Source organism: Trachypithecus francoisi, unplaced genomic scaffold (assembly GCF_009764315.1).
Source record: "Trachypithecus francoisi isolate TF-2019V2 unplaced genomic scaffold, Tfra_2.0 Lachesis_group17, whole genome shotgun sequence".
Classification (NCBI taxonomy): domain Eukaryota; kingdom Metazoa; phylum Chordata; class Mammalia; order Primates; family Cercopithecidae; genus Trachypithecus; species Trachypithecus francoisi.
This window is the reverse complement of record NW_022681462.1, coordinates 69,087,532-69,112,636: the sequence shown is the minus strand read 5'-3', so window position 1 is coordinate 69,112,636 and position 25,105 is coordinate 69,087,532. Positions and strand designations below refer to the sequence as shown.

At 40.3% G+C, this 25,105-nt stretch overlaps 1 protein-coding gene, 1 long non-coding RNA gene and 1 other non-coding gene across 9 annotated transcripts in view; 1 reads left to right on the top strand and 2 right to left on the bottom strand.

The window, feature by feature from the left end:
• Positions 1-1,391: 1,391 nt before the first annotated feature.
• On the bottom strand, positions 1,392-1,498 carry LOC117063081. The gene has a single exon (XR_004428710.1). It is a non-coding gene; the product is annotated as a U6 spliceosomal RNA (small nuclear RNA).
• Positions 1,499-6,737: 5,239 nt separating this feature from the next.
• Positions 6,738-25,105, top strand: part of ARHGEF33 (Rho guanine nucleotide exchange factor 33) — an 86,026-nt gene continuing 67,658 nt past the window's right edge. For all 7 annotated transcript variants that reach the window (XM_033175945.1, XM_033175950.1, XM_033175947.1 and 4 more), the window contains exons 1-2: positions 6,738-6,861; positions 13,096-13,168. The gene's annotated coding sequence lies outside the window, so the exon portion shown is untranslated. The remainder of the gene's footprint in view (positions 6,862-13,095; positions 13,169-25,105) is intronic.
• LOC117062430 overlaps positions 14,418-25,105 on the bottom strand; it is a 29,659-nt gene continuing 18,971 nt past the window's right edge. The window contains exon 4 of the long non-coding RNA XR_004428368.1: positions 14,418-15,797. This is a non-coding gene — a long non-coding RNA (uncharacterized LOC117062430). The remainder of the gene's footprint in view (positions 15,798-25,105) is intronic.

Below are 25,105 nucleotides of genomic sequence, written 5' to 3'. Positions count from 1 at the left end.
TAAAGCTATAATACATTTTATTTATTTATTTATTATTTTCTAGCTTTTATTTTAGGTTCAGGCATACATGTGCAGGTTTGTTATACAGGTAAACTCATGTCACAGGGGTTTGTTGTACAGATTATTTTGTCCCCCAGATACTAAGCATAGTATCCAATAGTTATTTTTTCTGATCCTCTCCCTCCTCCAAACCGCCACCCTCAAGTAGCCCCAGTGTTTGGGATTTTCTGTTCCTGTGTTAGTTTGCTAAGGATAATGAACACAATTTTAAGTGTACAATACATTATTGTTGACTACAGGTACAATGTTGTATAGCAGATCTCTAGAGCTTATTCATCTTGCTTGACTGAAACTTCATGGCCTTTTATTAGTTACCTCTTGTTTTCCTGTTACCCCAGCCCCTGGTAACCATTATTCTACTCTTTGATACTACGAATTTGACTATTTTATTTTTGAGATGGAGTTTCACTCTTGTTGCCCAGTCTGAAGTGCAACAGCGCGATCTTGGCTCACTGCAACCTCCGCCTCCCAGGTTCAAACTATTCTCCTGCCTCAGCCTCCTGAGTAGTTGGGATTACAGGCATGTGCCGCATGCCCAGCTAATTTTTGTATTTTCAGTAGAGATGGGGTTTCACCATGTTGGCCAGGCTGGTCTCGAACTGATCCACCCGCCTTGGCCTCCCAAAGTGCTGGGATTACAGGCGTGAGCCACCCAACATGGCCAAATTTGACTGTTTTAAATACCACATACTTAACAGTGGAGTCATACAGTACTGGTCTTTCTGTGACTGGCTTATTTCACTTAGAATAATGTCCTCAGGGTTCATCCATGTTGTCACAAATCACAGGATTTCTCTTTTAAGGCTGAATGGTATTCTATCGTTTGTATATACCACATTTTCTTTATTCATTGTGGTAGATGTTTTGTTTCCACATCTTGGCTATTGTGAAGAGTGCTGCAGTGAACTTAGGGTACTAATATTTATTTGAGATCTTGATAGCAATTCCTTTTTTTTTTTTTTTTTTTTTTTGAGACAGAGGAGTCTCACTGTTGCCCAGGCTGGAGTGCTATGGCGTGATCTCAGCTGACTGCAACCTCTGCTTCCTGGGTTCAAGCGATTCCTGTGCCTTGGCCGCCCAAGTAGCTGAGATTACAGGTGTGCTCCACCACCCCTGGCTAATTTTTTGGTATTTTCAGTAGAGACGGAGTTTCACCATGTTGGGCAGGCTGGTCTTGAATTCCTGGCCTGCCTGGCCTTCCAAAGTGCTGGGATTACAGGCATGAGCCACTGTACCTGGCTTCAATTCTTTTGGATAAACACCCAGAAGTAGGATTGCTGACTCATACAATAGTTTTTTTTTGTTGTTGTTATTTATTTATTTATTATTATTTTAATGTGGACCACTTCACAAATTTGCATGTCATCTTTGCACAGGGGCCATGTTAATCTTCTCTGTATCATTCCAATTTTAGTATATGTTCTGCCAAAGCAAGCACAGTAGTTATATTTTTAATCTCTTGAGGAACCTCCATAGCATTTACCATAGCAGCTGCACCATTTTGCATTCCCAGCAACAGTGGGCAAGTGTATGGTAATCCAGTTCTTCCCACTTTCTTTCTTTGCCCTTACTGAAAATCACAGAGTACTTTGACTACTCTGTGACCCGGCTGGCTACAGGTTTTTCTCAGCAGGCTTGAATGCAAACTGGGCCTTGAACATTCCCAGGCACTGAGAAAGGTATTTGGGTTGTTGCTCAAAACACTGAAACTGGCCCCCAGCCTTGAGCCAAATTTCTCAAACTGTCATAGAAACTCCAGACTCTGATCCCCTTGCTGCAGACATACAGAAAAGGTATAACATTCTGCAGCACTCTGTACAGAAGTTTCCCTAATACATTCTTTGGACTGATCACCCTAGAGCTTAGAGTTTTTTTCTTTGGTATTCCAGCTAGCCCTATCTCAGGACAGTTGGAGACTCCCTTGTGGGAAATCCCCCTGCCACTGCTTTTTGGGGTAATTCCAGCCAAGGATTTGAGGGTTTAGAGAGACAAAACAGCAAGGGTTCAATTTATCCAGTTCCTTAGCATTTGTTTTTTGTTTTTGGTGATAGCCATGCTGTCTGGTATAAGTTGATATCTCATTGTGGTTTTGATTTCTATTTCTCTGATGATTAGTGACACTGAGCATTTTTCCAAATACCTATTGACCATTTATATGTCTTCTTTGGAAAAATGTCTATTCAGTTCCTAATCCATTTTTAAATCATATTATTAATTTTTTGTTACCATTGAGTTGTAAGAATTCCTTATATATTTTATAGATTAAATCCTGATCTGATATATGATTTGCAGATATCTTTACCCATTCTGTAGGTTGTTACCTTTTCACTCTGTTTGTTTCCTTTGCTGTGCAGAAGATTTTGGTTTGATGTAGCCCCACTTGTTTACTTTTTGTTTTGTTGCCTGTGCTTTTGGTGTCATTATCCATGAAATCATTGCGAAGACCCATGTCATGAAGATTTTCCCCTGTTTCCAACAACATTTGGAAAGGGTCGTATACCATGACCAAGTGAGATTTATCCCTGGGATGCAAGGATAGTTCAACATACAAAAATCAACTAATGTGATATTCCACATTAACAGAATAAAGGATTAAAATCACATAATCAGCTCAACAGATGCAGAAAAAGCATTTAACAAAATTGAGCACCTGTTCATTATTTAAAAAAAAACTCAACAAATTAGGAATAGAAGGAAATTACCTAAGCATAACAGAGGTCATATATAAAAAGCCCACAGCTAATATCATACTCAACAGTGAAAAATTGAAAAGCTTTTACTCTAAGATTGGGAACAAGGCAAGGATGCTAACTCTTGTTACTTCTATCTTTTAAAAAGTATACATTAAAGGAGACTATCAAGAAAATGAAAATACCATCCTCACAATGGGATAAAATACTTGCAAATCATATCTGTCAGAAATTTGCTTAATATAGTCACTGCCTCAGCATCCATTTTTAGGCTTGACATAAGTTGTCTGACGTCCAGTCATAGCCCATTACTGTTGGCCTAGTTAAAACTTTCCTTCCCCTTGTAGTTGTTTGCAATACAGCCCACTTGTTCCTTACCCTGCTGACCCAAACCCAACACATCTCACAGGTGCTGACCATGATAAAACCTAAAGGTCAACATAAGTCATGCAAAAATAAGTTCCCTCTTTCCACATGTTTTCTTTAAACTAGCCAATCCACAACACCAGAGGGAAAGCCTAAGGGATAACATCCATGGACCTTAATAAAGGCGTAGTCCTGTGGTCCTCTCTCTCACTCCCACCCCACTGGTTGAGCTTACTGCTACCTCCAGATTTCCAGAAACCATAGCAATAAAAATTATGACACTGATAAAAAGTCTAGTTTTCAAAATTTATAAAGAACTTTTACAACCCAATAATTTAAATTAAAAAAAAAAACCATTTTAAAAATGGGCAAAGAAGCGGGGGGCAGTGGCTCACACCTGTAATCCCAGCACTTTGAGAGGCTGAGGCAAGTGGATCACCTGAGATCAGGAATTCAAGACCAGCCTGGCCAACATGGCGAAACCCCATCTCTACTAAAAATACAAAAAATAGCTGGGCGTGATGGCAGGCACCTGTAATCCCAGCTGCTCAGGAGACTGAGGCAGGAGAATCGCTTAAACATGGGAAGCAGAGGTTGCAGTGAGCTGAGATTGCACCATTGCACTCCAGCCTGAGTGACAGAGCGAGATGCCCATCTCAAAAAAAAAAAAAAAAAAGGGCAAAGAATTTGAATATATGTTTCTCTGAAGAAAATATACAAATGGCCAATAAGTAAACAAAAAAATGCTTAACATACTTACTCTTAAGGGAAATGCACTTTAAACCCACAAACCCACCATGAGATACCACTTCACATCAACTGGGATAGCTATTTTTATTTTATTATTTTATTTTATTTTAAGTTCTGGGGTACATGTACAGGATGTGTAGGTTTATTACATGGCTAAATGTGTGCCATGGTGGTTTGCTGCACTTATCAACCCATCACCTAGGTATTAAGCCCAGCAAGCATTAGCTATTTTTCCTGATGCTCTCTCCCTTCCCCTGCTCCCGCAACAGGCCCCAGTGTGTGTTGTTCTCCTCCCTGTGTCCATGTGTTCTCATTGTTCAGCTCCCACTTTTAAGTGAGAACATGCATTGTTTGGTGGGATGGCTATATTAAAAAAAAATAAAAATAAAAAATAGAAAAAAAGACAATACAAAGATTGGCAATGATGTGGGGAAATTGGAGCCCTCACACATTTGCAGTGGGAATATAAAATAGTGCAGCTGCTGTGGAATACAGTTCCTCAAAATATTAGACATAGAGTTACTATATGACTCAGCAGTTCCTAGGTATGTACGCAAGGAATCAACTTGTACACAAATGTTCATAGCAATGTTACTCATTGCTATAGTCTGAATGTGTCCCTCCAAAATTCATGTTTAAACCTAATTTCCTCATGCCTGTAATCCGAGTACTTTGGGAGGCTAAGGTGGGTGCATCATTTGAGGTCACGAGTTTGAGACCAGCCTGGCCAAACTGCTGAAACCTCTTCTCCACTAAAAATACAAAAATTAGCCAGGCATGGTGGTGTGCGCCTGCAATCCCAGCTACTCGGGAGGCTGAGGCACAAGAATCGCTTGAAACTGGGAGGTGGAGTCTGCAGTGAGCCAAGATGGTGCCACTGCACTCCAGCAGGGGCAACAGAGTGAGACTCTGTCTAAAAACAACAACAACAAAAACCTAATCTCTACTGTGGTAGTATTAAGAGTTGAGGCCTTTAGGAGGTGATTAGGTTATAAGGACAGATCCCTCATGGATGGGATTAATGCCCTTATAAAAGAGATGTGAAGGAGATTGCTTGCTGTTTCTGTCACAAGAGAATGCTGCAAGAAGGTGCCATCTTTGAAGAAGAGAGCAAGTCCTTACCAGACACTAAATCTGCTAGTGCCTTGATCTTGGACTTAACAGCCTCCAGAACTGTGAGCAATACATTTGTGTTGTTTACAAATTACCTTGTCTAAGGTATTTTCTTATAGCAGTTCAAATGGACTAAGACATTTATAATAGCCCCAGCTGGAAACAATCCAAATGTCCATCAACTAATGAATGTATAAACAAAATGTCCATATAATGGAATATTATTCAACCATAAAAAATGAAGTACTGATACTACAACATGGATGAACTTCAAAAACATTGTACTGGCCAGACAGAGCAGCTCATCCTGTAATCCCAGCACTTTGGGATGCCAAGGTGTGTGGATTGCTTGAGTCCAGGAGTTTGAGACCAGCCTGGGTAACATGGCAAAATCCCATCTCTACAAAAAATACAAAAATTAGCCAGGTGTGGTGGCACATGCCTATAGTCCCAGCTACTTGGGAGGACTGCTTAAGCCCAGGAGGCAGAGGTTGCAGTGAACCAAGATCATGCCACTGCACTCCAGGCTGGGTGACAGAGCCAAACCTCATCTCAAAAACAACAAACAAACAAACAAACAAACAAACAAACATTGTACTAAGTAAAAGGAGCCAGTCACAAAAGGCCACATATTGTATGATTCCATTTATGTGAAATGCTCTGAATAGGTAAATCCTTAGGGATAGAAAATAGATTAGTGGTTGCCAGGGGAGGAAGGGATTGGGAGGCATGAGGTTTCTAGAATTAGACAGAGGTTTCTAGAATTAGACACAGTCTTGAAAATATACTAAAAACCACTGAATTGTTCACTTTACAGGGACAAATTTTATGTATGATATGTAAATTATGTCTCAATTTCTGAAAAAGTAGATCTGTGTGTTGTCATATATTCTATGTCCAGAAAACCTCTTTACTTTTTACATAAAATAATTTAAACATTTCCAGAGCAGTATATGTCAACTACATTTTAAAAATTACAATAAAGACCTGAACTTTTTTGCTGAAACTCTATATTCTAAAACCGACAAAAATAGTGTATGCAATACATAACTTCTTTGTCATATTTCTCTATTCAAAATCTTCTGAATATTTGTATTTCTCAATATATCATTGCCAAAAAATGTATATTTTTATTTTTTGCTGTACTGGCACAAATTTGGTTGCAATGTCTTCTAAAATGTTAAAATAAAAATAGCATTTTTGTTAGTTTCTCATAATAATAGCCTTATGGTTAATTTCAAAACACCCTATTTGTAAGTTTTCAAAGATAGATTTTAAGAATTGGACATTTTTGCATATGTTGCTTAACATTAGCTGGCATGGCTTTAGAATTAAATATTATTATTATATGGAAATTTATGAAGAGATAAATACTGGACAAGTTAAGATAAGGTGAGAAGATGTTTTCAGGGACCAGGACATATAATTTAAATTCAAAAACTTCTGGAAAATATAGAACAGTATCTGTTTTGCTGCAAACTAAATTTTCCCTAATTTTTTTTCTATTTATTTAAGGCAGCAAGATATACATTTTACTCTTAAAATATTTAACTTGTATTGCTATATTAATAACTTTTCAATGTACAACTTTTCAATTTTCTAATATACCAAAGATATTCCTCCTAAATGGGTTTCTTCCTTTTACTCATTGAAACTAAATGCAGTTCAGTTATTTGATTAGTTGATGCTAGAATTTGACCTGGAGCTTATATAATTAGAAGAGACACTAGTTTTCATCATTTAAAAGCCTGGTTAGCATACTACGGTCTCGTTTCAGGGGAAGTCAAACCTCTCTACTGCTTCTTTTTATAACCTTTAAGTTAATTCAGAACCCAGATAAGCCTTGATCTGAGGATGATATAACCACCGCGAGCAACATGGGGTAAGTATGCACTTTTGTATGCTTTAAGGGGCACTGAAAGGGGAAACAATTTTATAAGAGATGAAAACCCATCAATCCTTAACATATGGTGTACTAATTTAAATTCGATATATGCTAACATTTATTTAAGGTAGCCATTCAAAGAAATAACTTTTATTTAAAAGTTATAACAATTTGTAAAACCTTCATTTATTTCCTTGCTTAATTTTTATATTATGTCTTAACTGCGCTTTGCAGGTTATCAATAAACTGGAGACTGAAGTTGTTCTGCATATTAATAAATATAGTTGAAGCTGAGTTAAATTTTGAGAACAGTCTTAAAGAAAGGATGCTAGGTAGCATAAATCTGACATGGACATGCCTCTTTGGGATTAAGAATAATTAAAGAATGAAAAAGATTAGGGATGGAGGGAGATTGGTTTATTCCTTTCTAACACAGAAAAAGAATAGAGGAATCTTCAGCATTCACTCCTCCATGTACAGAACAAAAAACACATCCTGATTGGAAATGTGTACTGATTAGTTACATGGGGGCTTTATTGGTGAAACCTAATTCTAAGCACTTCATGGGGCTTTGGTGTGTAATGAGAAGAACTGAGTTTCACTTAAACACTGTCTTTACTTAAGTGAGCATAGCATTCTGTTATAATTAGTATTGGAATTATGTGAGTTTTTGTATGCTGAAATAGTATTCTGAATATGTAGAAATCTCTCTTTATATCACCCTTTTATATTTTTAATAGCCCCTTTTAATACAAAATCATATTGCTGTAAATGGAATAGCTATTTCATTGAAGGCTACTTCTGAAGGATTCAACATAATGATCAGAAATTTATGCTAGATAAAAAAGTTTTTTTTTTGTCTTTTTTTTTTTTTTCCTTTTTGTGGAGAATGGGGTCTCGCTGTATTACCCAGGCAGGTCTCGAACTCCTGGGCTCAAGCTATCCTCCCGCCTCTGCCTCCCTGAGAGCTGGGATTACAGGCGTGAGCCACCGCGCCCGGCAAAAAGTTTTTGATTAATATTTATTCTAAACATTTTTCACAAACTTAATTAATTAATGTCTACATTTTTCATACCATGGGCTCTGAAAATGCAATCTAAACTCATTTGGAAACTCAGAGGCTTTTGAAAGAAGATGATCATACTATTGTGTTTTTTTTCTTCTCTTTTCTTTTTCTAGACAAGGTCTCACTTTGTCACCTGGGCTCAAGCGATCCTCCCACCTCAGCCCCCATGGGTAGCTGAGACCACAGGTGTACACCACCACACCTGGCTAATTTTTGTATTTTTTGTAGAAGTGGGGTTTTGTCATGTTGCCCAGGTTGGTCTTGAACTCCTGATCTCAAGCAGTCCTCCCACTTCAGCCTCCCAAAGTGCTGGGATTACAGGCGTGAGCCACCATGCCTGGCCTTATTGTTAACTTTTTCTTAATTCCCTTTATTTACCTTCCCTTTTCTCTGTGTATAAGGGTGTACTTCAACGTAGCAGGCCAGTAATAATCTAAGCAGTGTGGATACAGAGATCAACTGATCTTCCTCCTTCCCTTCCTCTCTCCTTTCCTCCCTTCCTCCCTCCCTCTTCCTTCCTTTCTTTTTCTTTAATGACAGCAGTTCTTAACCTTTTTGGTGTCAAGAATTGCTTTTACAATCTTCAGAAACCAGTCCACCATTTCTGAAAAAAAAAAAAAAGGTATAATCACACAAAATTTTGCATACAATTTCAGGAGAATTACAGGTGACCTGAAACCCTGTTCCTGGGACCACAGGTTAAGATCCTTAGATTTTGATTTTAGGACTGGAGTATGATTTGTTCAATATTTCTCTTTGGATTTTTATAAATGTAAGAATCTTTAAGTTCATAATTCTTGCTAATCTTCTCAAGGACAGTGTGGAAGATTCCCCACCCCCCCACACACGCAATTTACATGAGTGTGAAACATAGTTTAACCAACATGCATCACATTACTGCTGCTGGGCCCCAAGGACTTGACTAATCACTTGTTCCTTTTGAGAGTGCCAGGAATCACCTTCGGAGTCACGGACAGAAAAAAACCCTCATTTTGTTATTTGTAAAGCACTTTGAATGCCCCAAATAAGATGAACAAAACAAATCATAAATGCTAATATTACAGGAAGCACTCTTCTGATTGTTATGTTCGTGATTATTTTGTTGTCTGTTCGTGCCTTTATTGACAAAAAGACAGGGTAGTAAGTATTAACATCTGTTTGAGGCTTCCTAAAATAATCAGAAAAAGAGAAAGTGGCAGCTAATCGGATTCTCAAATGTATTCATTTGAAGAAATCTCTAGAATTTATTTCCTGAGAATGAGGGAGTAACTGTTGTGGATTTGTCTTTGGGGCCTACTTATCTCAAATGATTTGAGGATATAATTCCCTTATATGGGGCAATGCCAGCCCTTTCCACCTTTCCCCAGGCTATGCTGGCATGGTTTTAGCGAGCAATAAAGAAGCAAATACTGGAAAATTCTTACGCTCTCTAAAAAATCTCCTCCTCATAAATTTTCATTGGGTTTCTTACGGAGTGTGTGAGTAGGTGGGGTGGGTAGAGATGATGCCTAAAGGTGGGTGAATAGATAACTGGGGAAAAACCTAACTGACATCTGCTAAGTACCTTAACACCTGGGCAAAGGATGGACAATGGGAAAGAAAAGATGGCTGTATTTCTTTTTTGAGATTTTTTTAAATGTGCTTTCCCCATCTCGTAGCAGTTAGTCAGTGCACCCCCAACTGACATATGGGAAAAACAAAAGTTGAGGTTCTGCTAAAATTGTAGAACCAACAAGTTCATTATTATAGCATATTCAGCCTCCTTTTAGTCTCCTGGTTCAAATAAGTTTAGAGTAATTTAAAAAATTATCTTATGGACATATTTCCTCCTTCTGAATCTGAGAGTGAATATCCAACTCTTTTTCTTGGGTGAAGCATACGTTTGGCTCATGGAGCAACCTTTGAAATGTTACTTCTATCTGTGCCCTCCTTTCCCTTCTAAGAGTCACTTCCCTAATTCAGGTCATCATCATCTTTTACTTGCGTTATTAAAGGTGCCTGCTCACTGGCCTCTTTGCAGCTGCTCTTTCCTCTACCATGCCACAAAGTCATCTTCTTACCAGAGATATGTGATCTTGTTATACCTCTGCTTAAACATTTTCAATGACTCATTCTCTCCACTGCAGAGCAAGCTCCAAAGAAGAGATTTAAGGCCCTCTATCTGCCCCCAATCTACCTGTCTAACCTCATCTTCTACTCTACCTTCCTTGCTCCCTAGGGTTCCTAAGTCCACCTAGGCCTTGTGCTTTGTTCCTCTGGTAATCCTCTTTTTTTTTTTTTTTTTTTTTGAGACAGGGTCTCACCCTGTTGCCAGGCTGGAGTGCAGTGGCACAGTCTCGGCTCACTGCAACCTCTGCCTCCTGGGTTCAAGCGATTCTCCTGCCTCAGCCTCCTGAGAGCGGAGACCTGCCACCATGTTTTTGTATTTTTAGTAGAGACAGAGTTTCACCATGTTGGCCAGGCTGGCCTCGAACTCCTGAGCTCAAGCAATCCACCTACCTCAGCCTCCTAAAATGCTGGAATTACAGGTGTGAGCCACTGTGGCTGGCCCCTCTGGTGATCACCTTTTGACCATTTCTACATATCGTGCAAAGCCTAGCTCAAATCCTATCTTCTTAATGAAGCTTTCTCTAATCTCCACAAGGGAATGCATCTTTTCTCTGAAAATTTTAGGCACTTTACACTTTTGTTTTTCATTTGTCACAATCCATGACATGTTACAGTTATTTGTGTGTCTCGTCTTCCCTACTAGACTGGAAGCAGAAACAATGACATCCTTGCATTTCTCCCAACACCTGGTACAATGCCTTTTATATGGTATATGCTTATTAAATACTTGTTGAATGCATGTGAACTCTGTTTAAACCCCTAAAAGCTTAATTTTAGCCAAACTTTCTTTCTTTTTTTCCCAATTGAGTTGCCTCGTTTTCCACGTTTCTATCTGAGGAGCTCAAATGAGTGAGTAATATCTAAAATGTAGGCAATTCAAGGGAGACAGGGCACAAACAAGGGCTGGAGTGGGAAGACTTCTGAAGTCTTTGTTGTTAATAAGCAGAAAGCACACGTAGGCTCCAAGGAAATATGAGAAAACTTTCCAGAATTAAAAATCGTTCTTGCCAGGCTGGCTCATATCTGTGATCCCAACACTTTAGGAGGCCGAGACACTGGGATCGCTTGAGCCCAGGAATTCAAGACCAGCCTGGGCAACATGGCAAAACCCCATCTCTACCAAAAACAAAAAACAAAAACAAAAAATTAGCCAGGCATGGTGGCATGCACCTGTAGTTCCAGCTACTCAGAGGCTGAGGCAGGAGGATTGCTTGAGCCCAGGAGGTTGAGGCTGCAGTGAGCCACAATCACACCACTGCACTCCAGCCTGGGCTTCAGAGAGAAAAACCTGCCTTTTATTAAAAAAAAACGGCCGGGCGCGGTGGCTCAAGCCTGTAATCCCAGCACTTTGGGAGGCCGAGACGGGTGGATCACGAGGTCAGGGGATCGAGACCATCCTGGCTAACACGGTGAAACCCCGTCTCTACTAAAAAAATACAAAAAATTAGCCGGGCGATGTGGCGGGCGCCTGTAGTCCCAGCTACTCGGGAGGCTGAGGCGAGAGAATGGCATAAACCCGGGAGGCGGAGCTTGCAGTGAGCTGAGATCCGGCCACTGCACTCCAGCCTGGGCGACAGAGCGAGACTCCGTCTCAAAAAAAAAAAATAAAATAAAAAAAATAAAATAAAAAAAACAAATTTTTTTGCTTTTGGGCTCTGGATAGCTTGCTAGAAGACCAGCATATCAGTAAGGATTGGGTTAATCTGTATATGCCGGGGTTGGGGGGGGAGGTGGGAAGAATAGAGGCTTAAACAAGCTAGAAGTGTATTTCTCTCTTACATTAAAAACAAACAAACAAACAAAAAACCCCACAAAGGTAGGCAGTCCAGTGCTGTTAGATGAGTTCCTTGGTGTGAGGCACCCAGGTTCCTCTCATCTTGCTCGTCTGCCATCCTTAATATATCACCTCTTGGTCCAAAAATGTTGCTAGGTCTCCACCTATCTCACTGGTGTTCAGCCAGCAAGAATGAGGAATGGGGAAAAAAGGTGTGTTCTCCCTTTTAGGAAACTTCCCAGTGGTCACTCAGTGTTTCTCCTTGTATTGCATGGGTAGAAATCTAGTCTCATGGTTACACTTAGCTGTGAGGAAGAGGGGGAATACAGTCTTTTAACTGGGTTTCCAAAAAAAAAAAGAGGAGAATGAATCCTGGGTGGCAACTCGAAGTGTCTGTCAGAGCTAGTATCAGGCCTTACATGGCCTCATATTCCTTTAGACAAAGTACAGCATTATGTACAAAAGTAATCTCTTAAGAAAAAAAAAATCTGTTAAGTTAAAGGAAAAAAAGAGCAAGCCAAGCTGGGAATAAACAGATTCACCCAGGATAAAGGCCTCTTGATAAAATGACAGAAGGTGACCAAGTAAGGCTTTGCCCCTCCCCGCACTCTATATCCCAGTCTCCCTCCCTCCGGGCTTCATGTCCCTGAATCTTCACATCCACACTGTGAGGCGAGTATTACTAAGCCAATCGTACAGGTCAGGAAACCAAAGTCCAGGAAGATTCGGTGAATTGGCCAAACTGCCTGTACTGCAGCAAAAATGATATAAATTACAGAATGTTTTCTAAATAGATTTGTTCTTAATTTTGAGTATAGATCACTTCAATTGGGCCCTAAAGAAAAACCTATTACCAACGCATGTCACTTGAAGTAGGTGATTTAATGTGGAATATTAGAAAAGACTCTAGATTTGTGGCTTTCAATATTTTAAGGTCGCATCAACTGCTTTGAACTCTACTGATTCAGCAACACCCCCTGAGCCACGTTGGAGTTCTCCAGCTATGTTTTTAAATACATAGAAATTTATTTTTATGAGTCCCCCAAACATATGAATACTGAGGTGATTGTACTTACTCAATACCAAGTGACTTAAAAATTAAAAGACTAAAAGAAACAAAGACTTTTACTTTTTTACTGTATATGTTTTTTACCTATTAGAAATTTTTAACAACAGTGAATTGTATATATAATAAGAACTTTTAATTACAAAATTATAGGAAAAACATGATGGATAAAATGCAAGGTAGCTATCATTATCAATGGCGTTTTGTTTTTTACAGAACTTCTAGAGAAAACAAGAAGAAGACTTCAAAAAACATGCTGTGATGTCTCCCAGTGGAGACAGGGCACGAGGTGAGTGAAAACTGCAAAGAACTGTTTTCTAATAAGAACACAGGCAAACTGAGAGCTTAGCTTAAACCAGTGATCACTCTTGAAGCAGAAGTATTATAAATTTCTTTATAGAATTTTATAACCCTTCTTGGTTTGATAACCATCAAATAAACAAATTGTGAGAGGACTTAATTAGCTAGCAAAAAGGGCAAATAGCCACCTTCTAAACCAGCTGTGTTGCATCAGTTGATTGCATATATGAATGCTTATAGCATTGAGACAAGAATGAACTATGTTTTTGTTTGTTTGTTTTGTTTTGTTTATACAGAGTCTTGCTCTGTCGCCCAGGAGTGCAGTGGTATGATCTCAGCTCACTGCAACCTCTGCCTTCCAGGTTTAAGCAATCCTCCTGCCTCAGCCTCCCGAGTAGCTGGGATTACAGGCTCACGCCACCATGCCCAGCTAATTTTTGAAATTTTATAGAGACAGGGTTTCACCATGTTGGCCAGGCTGGTCTTGAACTCCTGACCTCAAGTGATCTGCCTGCCTTGGCCTCCGAAAGTTCTGGAATTACAGGTGTGAGCCATTGTGCTCAGTCACACTATGTTTTAATTAAGTTCTATTTTGGATGTCTTTGATGATTGCGAAAAACAGATCACATTTACTTTCCATTGAAGTGATGTATTCTGAGTTCCTACTTCATGCTGGGCTTTGTCACTTAATAAGCACGTGGGCTAGGTAACCATTATGCCCGCTTGACAGTTGAGGGAGCATAGGCTTAGGAAGATTAACTTTCCCAAGTCCTAAAACGAAATAAGTAACAGAGCTGGGATTCGAAGCTAGATGTCTGACACACTTAAGAAAAAAGTCTCATAATTTAAAACATTATTTTTAAATTTCAAAACCCAAAAGTGCTCATTGTAAAATAAAATACAAACACGATCATGACAGAAGAGTTTAAGTAAGATTTAAAAGCCCGTCCTACCCCTAACCCCATTCCTCTTTCCAAGCATAACCACTGTTAGTAGTTTGGTATAAATCCTTCCATATCTTTCTTTTTGCCTAGCGTAATTTTCTCTTTTTCTTCTTTTGAGACTGAGTCTCGCTCTGTCACCCAGGCTAGAGTGCAGTGGCACAATCTTGGCTCACTGCAACCTCCGCCTCCCGGGTTCAAGTGATTCTTCTGCCTCAGCCTCCCGAGTAGCTGGGACTACAGGCGCACACCACCACGCCCAGCTAATTTTTATATTTTCAGTAGAGATGGGGTTTCATCATATTGGTCAGGCTGGTCTCAAACTCCTGACCTAGTGGTCCGTCCACCTCGGCATCCGAAAGTGCTGGGATTACAGGCAGGAGCCACCACACCTGGCCCAACCCAGTGTACTTTTCATCGTACATTTGGCAGGAGAAAGATATGGAAGGATTTTCACAGTATCACACTTGAATGTATGAAAAATATCCGTACTTTTCACAGAATCACACTTTCTATCTACTTAAATAAAAAAACAGAGGAGGTTGAATTTACTATATCTCTTTACTAGAATAAGCATCTACCTCTAAACAATAACTGAAATGCTCATTCAGCTAACATTAGGCATCTATCTGCAGAGACTCAAAGAACTCTAGAACTCACTCTCTGTTTCCCAGGGACTCACAATCTAGTGCAGTGGTTTCTAAGTTTATTTTTGAGAGAGTAATTATAGACTCCTTTGAGAGACTGCTGTGAGCTCTGAACTCTTTCCCAAGAAGAAAATGAACCTATACAATTTTGCCTATAATTTAAGGATTTGTGGAAACCTTGAGAGTATGGACCCCGATCTTGTAGAAGTGAGACTTTTAAATGTATAGTTTGATAGAAATACTATAATGGAAGTGTAGACGAGATGCTATACCACAGCACAGAAAAACAGGGCTTAACTCTCCTGGGACATATCAAGAAAGACAGGGAAGAATGACATTTGCACAAAACTTTGAAGGACATTAGGAGTTTGACAGCTAGCCTGGTGCAGGGGAAGGATGTCCACACAGGGAACAACCCCAGAGGCTAGAATAGATGGGGAACCATGACTGTCTTTGTGATAGGAGCCCAGTGTGTATGGGAGCGACTAAAGATGAGTCTGCAGAGCTGGGCAGAAGCCAGAACTCAAAGGGGTTTTTCTGTTGATTTAGGACATTTGAACTTCAGGAGTCATGGAATGATTTTGATCAAGACTTTCATCGGTAGGCAGAAAGTCTATATTAGTGCATGGCTAAATAAATCATCATGGGAATAATAATTTGGATGACGGAATAAGGTATAAAAAGTAGATAAGACCATTGGATTCTGATTTTGGAGGGGATCATTGACTACATGATATATTGTTTAAAATATATATTGCTAAAATAAAATGGAATTGATGGGAAAGCCATTGCTTTTACAAAGGAAGTTGGGAGATTAAGTTCTGAAACTGTATGAGATAAAAGGGGTATATGTCAAACACAAAATTTGGGCAGCACATTGACTCCTTGGCTGCAGTAAGTCCCATGCACAGGCAAGCTAGTGTCAGTCACTCAAGGTGGATCGCTCGCTCCTGATTTAGCCACTGTCATGCCCTCTGTTGTCTTCCAGGCGCTCCAGATGGGCCATGTGACTTCCTATTGACCCTTCCACCTACAATGAGCAGGAAGGAAAAAGAGGGTCCAGTGGGTCAGGCTTTTAACATCTCTACATTAAGCATGTATTGCTTTTATAATTGAGATTTGAAAGCAATGTAGTATAAAGCAAGGCTTGCAGATAACATCATAGCTGATTCATTTCTATTTGGCTGTACTTAACCTGATATACTTAAAAAAAGGAAAATATTAGTTTTACGCCCTACTTCTTGGCAGTGGCTTCATAAAGTTTCAAGGATATTTCACTGGATAAATACTTATTATTTATTATTCAGTTAAATTTTTTACTTATCAGATACTGTAAAGACTTGGAAAAGCAAACTGTGCATGTATTGCATATGTTATTTTATGTGTATAATGTATCTTATGAAAACTTTTTTAAATACAAAGAATCATTTGGTCTTTGCCAAAGGGTAGTGCTCTGAAAGATTTCTCAGGCATGTTTAAATAGTGAGCTTTGTTAAACCAAAATTTACAATTTAGGTGAAATAACATTGATTTTTCCAGTTTGCCTTTTCTAGCTCATTAATTTTTTTAAAAAAAGGATGGTCTTCTTGCTGTTAATATGAATAAATAAAGTTCTGTGGGGTTTTTTAGGGAAAGAAATAATTGATTATAAACATCTCCTGAAATTAAATTCAACTCAAACTTGTGTTGAGTGCCCACTGCAAATAGTTCGCATGTCAGAGGAATGTGAACAAATGATTTAAATGTAGTTATCTTTAAAAGTCCAGCTAATTTTGTACTCCCCTCCATAAAGTATCTGAACATTAAAAATATTTGATAATTTTTTAATTGCTGAAAATTAAGTAAAATTGTTAGTATAAAAAGTAAAATGCTAATATGAAGAGTAAAATTGCTACTATAAGGAGATATGCCATGTTTATTCTGAGGCTTCAAGTCCAGCACTCTAGGATCATAAGATGTTATGCTCAGAGAAATAAGCCAGCACCAAACAGCAAATACTACATGAGCTCACTTATATGTGGAATCTAAATAGTCAAACTCATGGAAGTCAAGAGTAGAATGATGGTTTCCAGAGGCTGGGGGTGGGTGGGTGAATGGAGACATGTTGGTCAAAGGGTACACTTTTCAGTAAGACAGGAGGAATACATTTTTGAGATCTATTGCATAACAGGCTGACTTTAGTTAATATATTGTGTATTTCAAAATTGCTAAGGGAATAAATTTGAAATGTCCTCACTACAACAATGACAAATATATGAGGTGACAGGTAGGCTAATTAGCTTGGTTTACTTATTCTATGTTGAATACATGTATCATAACATTGCACTATGCTTTCTAAATATATACAATTATAATTTGTGGATTTAAAAAAAAGAAATTAAAAAAAAATCATTACCTGCCAGATACAATGGATATGAATATGAAATGGCACGGTGGGTCATGACTGTAATCCTAGCACTTTGAAAGGCTGATGGGGGAGGACTGCTTGAGGCCAAGGAGTTCAAGACCAGCCTGGGCAAGAAAGCGAGCCCTCGCCTCTACAAAAAATAATTTAAAATTAGTCTGGTGTGGTGGTGTGCACCTGTAGTCCCAGCTACTTGGGAGGCTGAGGTAGGAAGGTTGCTTGAGCCCTGGAGATCGAGGCTGCAGTGAGCTAGGATTATACCACTGCATTCGCTCCAGCTTGGGCAACGGAACAAGACCCCATCTCGAAAAATAAATAAGTAAATACGTAGAGACTATTACCTATAATTCCTGGCAGGAAGAAATACTAATAATGCAGTTTGAGAATGTAGTAGAAGAGGGATTGACTAATTATGACTTAGAGGACAGGGGCAAGCTTCATAGAGAAAGAGGTGCTTGAATTGAGCCCTGAAGGATGAGACGTATTTCATTAGATAAAGAAAGATATTTGAGGGATAGAAGATGGGAGGAACAAAGGCATAGAGGCATGAAAGTGTTTGGTGAAAGGCATGAACTGTGATCATCTACACATGTATATCACATATACTAACTACTATAAAGTTTTATTTGAATTACTCTGAAATAGAGGAACAAACCAAGTAAATTCAGCTAGTCCAGTCACTAGCTGTTACAAGAAGCAAAATCATATCAACCAATGTCTAACTGGCTACAGGGACACACCAGGAACTCCACCCAGACAACCTCTCCAGATTCTGATTAGAGGAGCAGTCCCACAGGATATGGGGAGGTAGTGATTTGCAGAGCCGACGAGGTGGAGTTAGTGAGATGGGGTTTCTGAGATTTGAGATTAAGGTCCCACAGACAGAGCTGAATTAAGATACCTGAGGCAGAGTAAAAGTAAGGCACTTGCTTAAACGGATTTTCTTTCAATATCTCACACTTGAATGAAGAGAGGGTGATCTCTTCCTGGAGGAAGGGTGGAAGAGGAGGCTCCTGAGAGCAGTACTCAGCTCAGCTTCCTGTCCAGGATCAGTAAAGTTCAGCTCTGACCTCACACTGGCTACACCACTCAGCAAAATGAAAATCCCGCAAGAAAACCAGACTGTCTTCTTTGAAGGCTAAAGGCTTTTTGGTGACCATGTGTTGCTATTCAAATCTGCATTTAGGATACCCTACTCTCACCCCAAACACACACACACACACACACACACCAGCCCTCAAGGGGCTTATCGAAGCATTTCTTTCTTTTTATTTATTTAGTTTTCTTAATTTTTCATGATCAGTAAAACTGCCAGAAGGAAGCATACCATTCAATCACACAAGAGACTTTCCTGAAGAGAAATCCTGATAAATCTAAATCTAGTTTTCTCCCTCTCACATTTCCAGGGATGTTTTAGCACCTCTGATAAATTGGTGCCAGGGCAGCTCCTTCATCCCACTCTAACCCCAACTTTAGGCCCAGAGTTGCCAAGCAGCTGGTTGCTGGTGAGCTCCCTTCCTACCCACTGCTGGGCTGAGGCTGCGCTGTGGATGGGAGCACTCCATTCTGACAGCTGCAGCAGTAACCAGCTCCCGGTGGGGCTCACTTCTGAGCTCGGTGCTTCAGACCTTGGAAGCTAACACATCCCTATCCTGTAAGACCTTTATATCTGGACTCCTCAGGAGACTTCTGCCTTTGCTTGTTCTCTTATCTCTACTGATCTCAGGCTAGAGCTGAGCTTCCAGCTTTGTACTAGGACTAAACTGCAAAGCATAGCAATAATCACCACTAGAGACTTACGGTCATTCCAGACTGAGCTAGCAGACTCAGAGAGGCTAAGTAATTTTCCCAAGGTCAACCAGCTATTTAAACCATGGACTTGGGATTTTAATTCACATCTTCCAGACTTCAAACTCAAATTCTCCATTTCTACTCCCTATTAACAACCAGCGTGGCTCTCGGTGTTGCTCTCAACTGACTGAAGTATTAGCTGAGAACAGATTAAAGTGTGTTTTAAAAAACATCTCAAGATTCAAAGGAATAGAGTCATAATGTTGATGACAGGCAGTGAAGCTGATATATTTGGGCAAGGCATCTGACCTGACAGCCATTTTATACCACTTACTTCTGAGGCCTGCCTCACTGAGATGAAAGACGTGTTATCTGATTCCATAATCATCATATGTATATAAGAAATTGGGACTCTATAGTGAATCATTTTATTTTTTCTGTCAAAACAGGAGCTTATGACTTGGCCAAGTCACTTATCCTCTCTGGACCTCGTTTTCTGTATTCGTAAAGTGACAGGGCTTGGCTGGCTGATCTCTGTATAATCTTTCTGTTTGATTTTCTTTACCACTCTACACTGATTCCTTAGCCCATATTGCAAGGAGTTGTGATGGGTGCAGTTTTGTTTCGTTTGGTCCTTCCGAACTGTGAGATTGCTTTATTCATTTATTCAGCACCTATTTATTCAAGGCCTATTCTGTGCTAGACACTGGTTTAGGTCTTGGGGAATACAGAGTGAACAAAAATGTCCAAGCCCTCATGAGGTGGCGCTGATAAGCCAAGATGGTCAATGAGCAAAGAAATATATAACATTATCATATGATTGGTAAATGTTGTGGAGAAAAATAAAGCAGTGAAAGGGAGATAGGGCATAGAGGCCAGGACTCCTCTCTTACATGTATGTGTCAAAGAAGGCCTTTCTAATAAAGTGACATTTAAGCAGAGACCATAGATCTTTTTTGTCCTTGATGTCGGGCAGGAGGATATTGTCAATTTGAGAAGACTCTGAAGTTGCCAAGAGATAGGAAGGAAATAGGTCTTAGTGGAGATAAATCATAGCTCGAGGTTCAACCTAGCTCTTCCTCCTCACACTCCTTATAGCCCAGGATTTCCACAAATCAGCTTCTCTGGGCTTCTATGATTCCAAACAGTCTTTTAAACATTTTAATGACTTCTCAAATGTATTGCATCTACTTATTTATTTAATTTTTACCAATGGACAATTAACAGTACATTAAAACTTAACTATGATAACTGAATTTACAGGATTTTAAGAAGCAGGGATCTGTTTTGCATGTGAATTTTACATCCAGATTTATACCACATGCTAAAGGAAGGACCTAAGCTAAAAAATGTATAGGAAGGAGTTAAAGATGCAAGGACTAGGCTGGAAATACTATTTTTAAGGGATGGATTTTTTTTGTTTTTTTAGATTTATTCTGCATCTACTGGCTCATTCAAAGCCCATCACATAATTTGTTTTGGAGACAGGAGCATTCAGGAACAGATGAGTGGCAGACACTAGGAGCCAAAGGCAAGCCCTCCAGGTGTTAAAAGGAAAGAAGTGGACAAACACCAGGCAGTGAGGATTCTAAGGTGCATTCCCAAGTGGGTGAAAGAAGAAAAGGATTGAGTTTGTTTCTAAATTTAAAACATGAGAATCTAATATATATAACAAGGGCTAAGCTATTGCAGATCATCCTATTTTATGACCCTGCAACTCTGCAAATGTCCTTTAGGGCCTAGATAGAACACTAAATCCTTTTGTTCTACTCTCCCAGTCTGGATTTTCTTCTACCAATTATTTCTCCCTTAATCTCTACATCCATGATTTTTAGATGCGAGAACACCTTATCAATTAATTATCAATAATTCATTAGTTGAGGGGGATTATTTGCTAGATAGTTACCACTGCCAGTGTTTAGGACAGTGTAGTGACTTTGTCAACAAGCCTTTATTGAACTTCTACTCTATGTTAGAATATATCCTATGTACCAGGGATAATAAGAGGTGGAAAAAATAGCCTCTTTTCTCAAAGAAGTTTACAATTAACTTAGAAAATGAGATTATTTACATAAAATGAATAACAGTAGAAAAATTTGTTTTGATTCCTATTGAGTTTTATAGTTATTCCAAGAAAGGAAAGATAATTTCCTATTGGATTGAAGGGGAAAGTTCTAGAGAGGGAATGGGCCTGCATTAGACTTTGGAGAATGAGTAAGGATTTGTCCATTGGAGTGGGGTGAGTGGGGCAGACCACGCAGCAGGGAGAGGAAGAGACAAAGTAGGAATCCAAGTGGCGAACAAGGCTGAGGCAGCTGGCAGACCTCCTACACATCAGAAATGAGGCTGGAGGGGCGGGCCAGGGACATTGTGGAGGACCTTGAGATCTCAATTTTATTTTATGAAGACAAAAAAACAGGCCGGGTGCGGTGGCTCACTCCTTTCATCCCAGCACTTTGGGTGGCCAAGGCAGGCAGATCACCTGAAGTCAGGAGTTTGAGATCAGCCTGGCCAGTATGGCAAAATCCCATCTCTACTAAAAATACAAAAATTAGCCAGGCATGGTGGTGGGTGCCTGTAATCCCAGCTACTTGGGAGGCTGAGGCAGGGAGAATTGCTTGAACCTGAGAGGCAGAGGCGGGCAGTGAGCCGAGATCGAGATCGCACCACTGCACTCCAGCCTGGGAGACACAGTGAGACTGTATCAAAAAAAGAAAAAAGAAAAAAGGAAATGCCTGTTACAGTTTTTGAGCGGGAGCAAAAGATCATCTAAGTGACATTTAAAGGAAAACAATGTAGTAGCAGTGAAGAGGATGGATGAACTAACTAGGATGCTCCTAGAGATGTTTAGGCATGAAGCAGTCAGGGCTGAACCAAAGAGGCGACAATGAAAAACAAAGGAGAAAATGAAAGAAACCTTACCAAGGAAGACTTGTAAGGATTTCACAACTGGTGGATTTTAGGATAAGAGGCAATCATTCCAGGGTCTTGAGCATGGGTCAGTGGTGGTGCTGGTGGCAGAGCTAGGGGAACCTGAAGGGGGAGTCTGGAGAGGTTAAAGATACCAATGTGATTTCAACAGACTGAGTTTCAGGTGACCATGGAGCAGCCCAGTGACAGTATTCGTTGGAAAGAAATGTAAGGGTGACCAGGGACATTCATTTAGCCAGAAAAAGAAAGAAAGAAAGAAAAAAAGTTTTGTTTCCTTTCCTTAAAGACCTGAATACTAAAACATAGGTAAAACTGCATAGTGAAAATACTAGGGATTGAGAAATGATGAATTGTTTAGCATAATTTCAGCTTAGGGTAAGGTGATGATTTGTTTGGATTAAACAAAAGAACAGTTACAGAAGGCTTTGGGGGCTGGAGGGCTGGGGAAGGGAGGCCATTGGTTGTGATATCACCTTGTTACCACACTGCTGAGTGATATTTGGAATTATCCTGTTAAATTTTAGCATCAGCATTTTAGAGCTACCAGGACTTTGAAAGCCTCCTCATACTACAGATGAGAAAATGGAAGCCAAGAGAGGGGGCCTGGTTTTCCTAAGGCCCCACAGTAAGAAGTCAGGGTTAGATCTCAGTCTAGCATTCTTCTATTCCCAGACTGCATGGGCCAGCAGGTGCCCTGCCTTCCTGACTCTTTGAGGAACGCTTTTATTTAGTTCTACAGCGGGGAGCCTGATGAAAATGTTCATAGATTGCATTATCAAAGATCAAAATGGAAGACCCTCTGAAGAGCATTAAAGGTAGGAAATGGTGTGGGGCAGCGTGTGTGTACCCTGTTAGATCAACTTGTCTTCAGGTAAAGGAATCATTTTCCAGTGGCATCAGAGCAAGATGAAAAGAGCATAATCTGCACAGGGACTGACTGCCTTACAGCATATGCTTAAGCAGTCCCAGAATAAACTTCAAGAGAGGTTGTTCAGTGTCTTTCCTCGCATACTTTAAAAAATGCTGAAGAAGCCAGGTGTGGTGGTTCATGCCTGTAATCCCAGCACTTTGGGAGGCCCAGGTGGGCAAATCACTTTCACCCAGGAGTTCGAGATCAGGGCAACATGACCTGAGAAACATAGTGAAACTCCATGTCTACAAAAAAATACCTAGGAGGTGGAGGTTACAGTGAGCCAAGATTGTGCCACTGCATTCCAGCTTGGGTGACAGAGCAAGACTGTGTCTCAAAAAAAAAAAAAAAAAAAAATTCTGAAGAACAGGATTGCTATCTAACTACCTGGAACAAAGAAGTATGTAATTCAGTTTGGAGGCAGGGGGATAGAACACTTCTCTTCTATTTTTTTTTTTTTTGAGACCAAGTCTCGCTGTGTGGGCAGTGGCGCGATCTCCACTCGTTGCAAGCTCCGCCTCCTGGGTTCACGCCATTCTCCTGCCTCAGCCTCCCATGTAGCTGGGACTACAGGCCCCTGCCACAGCGCCTGGCTAATTTTTGTATTTTTAGTAGAGATGGGGTTTCACTGTGTTAGCCAGGATGGTCTCAATCTCCTGACCTCGTGATCCGCCCGTCTCGGCCTCCCAAAGTGTTGGGATTACAGGCGTGAGCCACCGCGCCCGGCCCTATTTTTTATTAACTTATTCCTGTCTCAACTTGTTCCAAACAAGGACATTGAAATAATGCAACAACAGATTGAGGAATCAAAAAATAGCTTCTTAGCAAAACCAGCCCCAGTGTGTTCTGGCCTCCTTATGGAATGTCTCTAGCCCTTTTCTCATTGTTCCAAACTTTTCAGATGTGGTAAAAACGTACTAATTGGTGGGGTTCAGTATGCCTTATCTCTAGGGAGGGCATGTATGAGATAAGCTGAAATTATAAAAGAAATAATCAAACTAATGATGAATTTACACTTTTCATTGATCAACAAAAATGTTGACTCTTTCCCATATCTAGGCTTCTGCTGCTGGACTTTGCGATAATAATCGGTTATAAGATGAGACTTGGCTGGGTGCAGTGGCTCATGCCTGTAATAATCCCAAGACTTTGGGAGGCCAAGGCAGGAGGATTGCTTGAGTGCAGGAGCTCGAGACCAGCCTGGGCAATATGGTGAAACCCTGTCTCTACACACACACACACACACAAAGGGCTGGGTCTGGTAGTGCATGTCTGTAGTCTCAACTACTCAGGCAGCTGAGGTGGCAAGATCGCTTGAGCCTGGGAGGTCAAGGCTGCAGTGAGCCATGATTGCACCACTGCCTGGTTGACAGAATGAGACCCCCCGTCTCAAAAACAAGATGATCCTTGGTTTAGCTGAGGAGAGACGAGATGACAGTTGAGGAGAATGGCCAAAGCAGGCTTCATGAAGGGTATGAGACATGAGTTGCCCTTTGAGGGTTGAGCAAGACTTGGTTGACAGAGAGCAGAGGGTTGTAGGACCAAGATCCCCAGGTAGGAATGCATAAGGCCTGTGAGTGGACTAGTTCTGTAGGGGAAAGTGCTGTGGTTTTAGTACTCAGGGACCATCGCTGACCCCTGTCAAGTATGCACAGGCTGTGGGCTATTTTTCTAACTGAACTCATCGATTTTCAAGGTTTAACTATGATTTCCAACTTTTGAAGGCTTTGCTCACTGGGAGTCTTTGTTCACTGGGCAGTGGTGGGAAATTATAGTCATTCTGAAAATTGGATTGTACTCTTTTTCTCCTTTCTAGCTGTTCTGAAAGCGCCAAAGGCAGTTCCAAATTGGATGTCATTTCATTTGAACTATGAAAAAATTCTCCCAGGAGGGGCGGCAGTAACCTGGTTTCCCCTCTCACCTAAATTAAGCTTTGGTGACTGATGATCCATTTCACAAGGTACTACTAACTCAGCCACCTGGTTTAGATCTGGGAGTCCTGCAACTGCCTCTGCTTTAGCAGAAGGAACGTTTCCTGAGGACTAAAGTTTTTCCATGTTAATGTGCTCCTCTGCAGATCGGGGCCATCTCTAGGACTGGAGGGAGTTGTCTCTGGAGCTCAGGGTTCTTTCCCTCCAGCGTCTCCCAGGACAGCGCTCTTGTCCTTCTTTGTCTTTCCTTCCTATCAATTGGGACTTACTTAGTGAAAGTATAGTGACGGTCACTTTATTGTCTTTTGAAGTAGATATTTACATTGTACTGGGGCTCTCTGTCTCTTGCACAGTGTCTCTGGGAGGATTTT